Source organism: Fulmarus glacialis, unplaced genomic scaffold, assembly GCF_000690835.1.
Source record: "Fulmarus glacialis isolate BGI_N327 unplaced genomic scaffold, ASM69083v1 scaffold33097, whole genome shotgun sequence".
NCBI classification, from domain to species: Eukaryota; Metazoa; Chordata; class Aves; order Procellariiformes; family Procellariidae; genus Fulmarus; species Fulmarus glacialis.
In genome coordinates, this window is record NW_009223153.1 from 13678 (window position 1) to 21532 (window position 7855).

Sequence of the window (7855 nt, forward strand, 5' to 3'; positions counted from 1 at the left end):
TAACTTTACAAAAATATTAAATATTTCCAAATAGCTGGCATGTATTTGCCACATCCTCCAGTTTGATAATAACTATCTCTAAATAATTTTACTGATGTGTTTCTCAAGCTTGCTTGGAAGAACATTTCACAAATATTTTTAAAGAGCATATTGCATTCAGTGCCGTATTTTTTCCCTGTCAGAAAAGGCAGTTAGGTTGATCTAACATGACAAATTGTCTTTGCTACTACTCACCTATTTATTATGCAAGTCCTTTTAGTTAAGTTACAGGGATTTTCTAGCACTTGATGTTACGGTGCTGGCTCTCCCTCTGTTTGTAAAGACATACGCTATCTTTGAAAGACCAGGAAAAAGCCAATATTACTCATCAACTATTTCTCAGCAATAACCACTAATGGCTCCATGGTTGCTTCAGCATCTTCTCTAAGCATTAAATGGTGAATTTCTTATCAGGCTGTTTTGAAACCTCTAGTTTCTTCCAACATGCTACTCCTGATAATCTAATTTTCAGAAACGCACCCTCTAGTCTTTATTTTTAAAAGACGACATACCAACATGTGTGAGAAGTACAAACAAAACTAGTAAAACACTCACTCATCAATAGGTTCGTAATTAAAAAAATAAAACACAGTTTAAGGTCTGAAGCATTTCCTAGTCAATACCACTCAGTTTATATAAAAACTCTTTGGTGGGAAGGAGTGGAAGGAAAACAGGGAAGCGGGAAGATAAAACCTGAAAGTGCAGAAGCCCTTCATTGTGAATTTGGATAGCTCCTTCCCCCATCCAACACAAAAAATAATACATTGAGGAAGACTATTAAAAGTCAACAGAAGAAATGAGTGATTATAAAAGCTTAAAGTTCTTCTAGTGGTCATTATGCACAGGACAGGATTATTTTTTTTTTTTTAACTTAGAGTTTAGAGAAGTTTAATGGATTGAGATGTGGTTCAGCATAGACCATCGTGACTGTCTGCAAACAAGCCTGCTCCACAAATAGCCACATCCATTTGAGTCCTTTGTAGAGGCCCTTCAGATTCTACCATTAATTTTCTTACACTGTTAAAATATCATGATTCTTATGTACCCAGAAGTGGTTGAAGTGTAGTGGCACAATACATTTCATATTTTATAGAAATAAGTACAATGTTTCACTTTGCAAAAATTATCCCGATCCAGACAAAAATAAATTACTTTGTCCATGTATCTTCCCTTCTGCTCAAAAAGGTTGAGAAGAAAAAGGAGAAACACAAGATAGGAAATAAAGTACAGCTTAACACAGGGGGAAAAAGTACAAATTCCTTTGATTAACATAACATTATTATGGGGCTCCCTGCCCCGTCCTCACTTAAGTTACAAAAGCCGTGGATGGTTTTCTGTACACCCCAGCCTACTTTATTTCAGGATGCGGAGGGCAGGCAGTATTTTGAAATACAAGACAACTGGAAAGAGTATTCGGAGGTTTAAGATGCAAATGAGCACAACAAATCCCTACAGTGAAGGGACGTAAATAGCATTAGGAAAAGAAGAGAGTATATTACAATATTCCCTCAATAAGCTATTGACTAAAGAAGATATAATCCCAACAGTGGTCTCATCCCTCATTTACTTCCTTATTCTCCCCAAAACATCAGGAAAACAGAAATTTGTCCTTGCTCTCTTATATTCCTGAGGCTGCCATCTGGCAAAAATGCAGAGCCCACTTCTGCTGCACAATACCTTTGCTGTTCCTGTATCATACTAAGAAATCCTTCCACTTGTGTATTTTTATTCATGCATAAATAACAAAATATATTGGTTGAATAATAATCTTTATTTCTTTATTAGTTTATTTGTAAAAGGTACATTGAAATCCTGAGCTACTGCTTTTATACATTTAGCATCATACAAAGACAGATCATTTACAGTTTGATCATTTACATTTATTGTGCTCCAAAATCCTTATCTGAATATCATTTTGTCCTAGCAGGAACATAGATAATTTAAATTACATGTATCCCTGAAACATCCACATTAATTTACCCATCTGACCCCATTATCTAAATTACTACAGTCGTCTAAATCACTCAGGACATTCCTTCCAAATTTAGCAAAAACTTGTTTAAAACAATGAAGATGGGCAGTGCAAGAACTGGTCCCTCAATCCTTTGTGAATACATCATTAGAAAAAGCTTTCTGTTTCCGTATTCTCTTGGCAAGTCAGTGCTAAATTGACTAGATGTACTTTGATGGAATGGTCCAAGTAATAGTTTACTCATTTTCTCATTACAGCAGTTAACGTGAATTTACAGTGTCTCCCTTTGCAGTGACCAGTGCATAACTCTCCCAAACAGGGAAAATCTGACATGATCAGAGGAAAGTAAGAGGCAACCCATCACCATCTTATTGTCACCTACGTGACACTGAAGTATTACGAAACAAGTCATATGAAATGCTTCCCTTAGACCCTGTAAAGGAACTTGTACGAATAACCAGAGTTAAGTTCCATAATCCGAGCATGGCTTTTAGGATTTGCCAGTTAAAAAAAAAAAACAAAAAACCCAAAACCAAACATCTAAGACCCAGAATCCTTGAGAGGAAAGCATTTATCCTAACTGAAATCCAATCCTGGATAAATGGAAATTTAATTGGACTACCAAAATAGCATCTCTCTACCTGAAAATCTCAAAGCATACAGTGTTTACAAATGTCTCTCTAGCAACAGTGTCAGTCTTTTAAAGTACATAACTTTCATTTCCTGAATAAGGTCACTATGATCTTAGGCAAAAGATACAGTAAGCAGTTCAAGCAAAATGCTTATTGCTTAGGTTTTAAAGCAAGCCACTTTAATATAATTTTAGTTAAAATGTTAAGTACAAATGTGAAGCTACTGTAGAAACACTTATAAACACTCTTGCTTTTGAATTCTTACTGATCATCTAGAAAAATGGCAGACGGATTTTAACATAACAAAGGAAATGTAAAACTTAATACTGTCTGTTGAAATAAGATTCAACACCTATAAAGACAGAGTTATGAACATGTAAACACAGCTTTAGTATTCAGAGCTAGGGAATCTAGCAGCAAAACAAACTATTTGCATATTATGTAGTGCAATGAACTTTTGTTCTTAGAGACCCCCAGTCTTAAAACTACTTTGAACAGAATGGAATCCTTACAGGAAAGGTTTTAAAAGTGTCCAAGATGTAATATCCAGAATTAACTAGATGTTCATCCGCTATAATCTAACAATTTCTCTATGCAAAACTGTGCTCTGGATAACTGACTTTAATGGCTCCCCAGTAGCAGGCTCGAATGAGGCAGATTAAACCTAAGAGATAAGCAATAGCCCAAGAAACATATGTTGCATGAAATCGCCTGGCAAAATCTTGTGTACCAACCTAAAAAGAGAAAACAAAAGTGTCAAACATACAGCACTATCTGCTCTTCAGGGAAGAGCAAATTATATTAAGAAGCAGCATTTCGGCACATTTTTTACTCTGATAAGGATAAATCAGATATTTTATTAGCTTAATTTTGCACTTGAACTTGGAAGGGACATCAAGAGGTCTCTAGTGCCAACTTCCTGATCAAAACAGGGTCAACTCTAAGGTCAGACCAGGTTGGTCAGGGTTTTAACCCAGCTAGTTCCAAAAAAACTCCAAGGATGGAGGCTACATAAGCCTCTGGGCACACCTCATGGTGAAACGTTTTCATCATTTTCCAACTCAGTAAGATTGTTTTAAAAAAAAAAATCTGTCTCACTTTATTTCTGGCTGTCACTGTTTTTACTAGGGAAACTGGAAAATCCTTCATAACTCATTTAGCTCACATGTAAAAAAATTATTCCGGTTATAACACAAGTTAGAAGTATAATGAGAATCACACATATGAATTCAACTGCAGGTATTTCCTCATATGTACTTTTCTGGGACTGCCGGGTAGAAAGTTGGCTCTAGTAACCAGTATCAGATACTTCAAAGCCAAGCAAGCCAGATTGTTGTTACTCTATTACTCAGAAAACTATGTGAGCCTTTTAATTTGTAAATAGCTTATTATCTGGTTTTACTCCTTATAGCTTGCACAAATTATAAAGGCACATACATGTTTCTAACTTTTGGAATCCCATTCCCCTGCACTGCAGTGGAACTTACATTACTGGCTATATAGCAATATGTATTTCTGGAAACCTGGAAGTTTTGAGAGCCCTACCAAGAGCAAGATGTTCCAGTATTTTTACAGTGAAGTAAAACAATTTTTCATAAAACTGAAGTTTTTAGAGAGATGAAGAGTCAAATTTAACATCAGGAAGAAGAGACTCTCAAAGTGCCAGAACATGTTTTTTTTTTTTTTTTTTTTAAGGAACATTTCATTTTTCTGGCTAACTCAGATGATTAAGTCCATGGTTTTAAGAGAGATGATGAAAAACATATCAATTTAGGAGGTTTTACTCAAATGCTGGGGAAAGAAGAGCCGGTCGACCAAGGGAGCTCCATGCACACCCCTACACACAGCTGCAAGTATATCATAGTACATCACTCACAGTTAATCCAACTCCGATGAAGATGCATATCATTCCAATTGTAATATATGCACAGCAGCGTCTCCGTGGCAGTGCACTTCCAACAGAAGAACTGTTAGAAAATAAATGGTACTTTAAATAAAAAAAAACCCAACAAAAACCCCACCAAACAAAAAAAACCCAAACCAAACAAAACCCCCTACATAAATAGTAACTGTTCAGTCTAAATGGGGGAAGGGGAAGAGAATGGCAATACACATACACCATCTTAACTTTATAAAGTTGTAGGCAAAGTCTACAATTATACCAAGCAGTAAAAGACAGAGTCCACATGTTTTTTTATTGGTGAAGATTATCTAGTATCTAAAAATCTAGATGCTTACAACAAAGAGTGGTGCCACACCTACAGTTTGAGTGTGTCTACCTCCTATATCCACAGTTCACCCAGATAGTATCTTGAATAGCCTTTGGATTGCAAAACCCATGTTTGCTTTGCAGCTTCAATGTAGGTGGTAAGACACCCTTTAGACTTTTAACACATCAATACACAGCTGTAATACATTCACTGTATCTAAGTAACTGGAAATCAGTTCTACCACCCCAAAATGTCATTAACAATAACAACCTGCACTATTTCCTGGAATAGTTCACTCAATACTTTTGAGTGGCTAAACTCTACCCCATTTCTTGAAGATAAAAAACCCAAACTGTTTTAGTCACAAACATGAAAAATTTTGTGTGTTCAACATTTCCAAAGACTGAAATTCTTTAGACGTGTTTAAGTCAGTTTTAGTAACTTCAAAAACGTGACACGTTCTTTTTACTTTCCAATTTTCTTTTAGAGTTCTATCACAAGTTACATGAGCTGCACAAATCACTGCTAAGGTAAATAAATCCCCTGGAAGTTCTGTCACTCGACATCTAGACTGTGAACTCCACGACAGACAGTTTTGTCTCTCCCTGCTGCGTTAAGCTAACTATTACAGTGCTTCAGTCAAACAGAATATAAAATGCAAATAAAACATTACATTCTTTACTACAGGTTAGAAAAGTTATTCCAGAAGCTCAGCATTGTTTAGCAAATACATCTTGAGTCACACATTTGCAATCACATACAGCTATACTAATGAAGAAAATAGGAACATGATTTAATTCCATTGAAACACAGTGAACACGTATGTCAATTGAAAGGACTAGAGAGGCAGAGGTGCTTTCATAAAACATGTACCATCTATCATAGAGGTAGTTTTGAAGCATCCTGAAGCATGCTAACATTAGCTAAGTACTTTATCCCACACTGGGAGATCAACACGCCTTTGGAAATACTGGGTTGCTTGTACTCTGTGTTCAAAGATGCAAGGAAAAGTAGTTTTCATCTCATGATAGTTCAGCACATTCAAGATAAACGTATAGCAGAAGAAAGCACTGCTGAACTACTGAAGTAGTACATCTGTCATATGACTGACGAAATTTCTGGCTCCAGTTAATTAACCACATAGCAAGGCCTCATATGCTTAGCATGTGACTAGAATTTTTTAAGCATTCATCTTAGAAAGCCTTCCAATAGATTGGTTTAAGCAGCTTTACTCAAATATTACTTCTTCACAAGGAATTTCTGAAATGCTCCAAGGAAAAAAAAAAAACCAAAACCCACAAAAACACAGTCCTCAAGCTAACATGCACACACTGAGCTTCATCTTGCAAGGCAAGGGTTGAATACAGTGACCACTCATAAGCCATCTGTTATGCACTTCCAAAAGAGGAAAAGTTCCCAAACCGTTCTGGTCATTAATTTACCAGGGGAGATTACTTCTTATCAAAAAGCCTCACCATACACATGTGGGATGGGATTGGGGGAATGGGGGGTGATTAAGGTGGGAGAATTCCCAGCTGGGGAAATAATGGTATCTTACCACCCTCTCACACATACCCCCACGCACAGCCTGACACACTCCCCAAAAGCCACCCTAAAGACTTCTACAGCCATTCTGGAAGAGGGATATGTTGTCTGATTCCAAGTTACACGAGGAAAAAAAAACCAACAAAACAGAAGTTTTATGAAAGGGGACAGGGAAGAGACGTCTCCAAAAGCTGAACTGATGAGCTCTGAGCTTGCCAAACTGACCTTAGGTTCCCTCAATTTGCAGGATTCCCTGGCTATGTACTCAGAAAGTTAATTCTATTACAGAGCTGGATACCTTAAGATAAGCTAGTAGAAATGTCATGTTCAATACACCTAACACACACATGATATTTACTGCACTGTGTATTTCACACAGAGACAAAGTTCATTTTGGGGAAGAGACTTTCACTTTCACAGCTGACTTATGATCTTGGTTTTGTAATCATAATATTGCAGGTGCCATGTGTATTTTCCATCTACATTTCTCTCAAGCTCTGTCCTCTCCTATCCAGTAAGAGGGGCTGGGGGAGAAACCATCACCTCAAATACCACAAAAAGGAAATGTAAAGAATGTCTTAATTTAACTGCCTTTTTCTTCCCACAGAAAGCAAAGTTGAAATAAATAAATATGAGTTTCTACGGTCACATAACAAACCTAGGAATATTTAGCAATCCCAATAAATCATAATTTATTTAGACTAGACTATTTCAGTTGGAAGGGTTCTACAACAATCATCTAGTCCAACTGGCTGACCACTTCAGGGCTGACCAAAAGTTAAAGCATGTTATTTAGGGCATTGTCCAAATGCCTCTTAAAAACTGACAGGCTGGGGGCATCGGCCACCTCTCTAGGAAGCCTGTTCCAGGGTTTGACCACCCTCTCGGTAAAGAAATGCTTCCTAATACCCAGTCTAAACCTCCCCTATTTTTCATCTCCCAACAGGGATATTAGCCACTGGGCCACTCTAAATAGTGAGGTTTCCCTCTACCCATCCCAAATTACACATTAAAAAGCCAAGTTAACTTTGAATAAAGAAAGCTGAAACCCTACCCCAAAACCTACCAAGTGTGGCAGCTTTGACAGGCACATTCAGAAATCTTAAAACTGGGTCAAAAGAACATTTTTAAATTGCAGAAGCAGCTGCTTCCATGGAGGGACTAATGAGAGTGAACTCACTACAAAGTTATCCAGAAGGCAGCGGTTCCTTCTTTCTGAGCTGCTGCTAAGGAAACAAAGGCACCTGCCAGACCTTTCAGCAGCGGCAGCAGATATAAAAGACACCAAAGCCAATTTAGCATCAGGTAGTAATTAGAAGAGGGGAAAACCGCCACAAGGGACAGAGGCTATTAAAGGAGTGGCACAGGAAATCTTAAAGGCACAAGAGCAGGCCGTCCCCATGTGCTGAAAGACAAGCCAGCAGGGAAGAAGACTGGCCTGGCTGAACAGAGCGCTT

At 37.5% G+C, this 7855-nt stretch overlaps 1 long non-coding RNA gene across 1 annotated transcript; it reads right to left on the reverse strand.

Annotated features, from left to right (window-relative positions):
- Positions 1 to 1791: 1791 nt before the first annotated feature.
- On the reverse strand, positions 1792 to 4615 carry LOC104079621. The gene is made up of 2 exons (XR_683554.1): positions 4520 to 4615; positions 1792 to 3377 (listed from the first exon to the last, which is right to left on the reverse strand). It is a non-coding gene; the product is annotated as an uncharacterized LOC104079621 (long non-coding RNA).
- Between the last annotated feature and the right edge of the window lie 3240 nt (positions 4616 to 7855).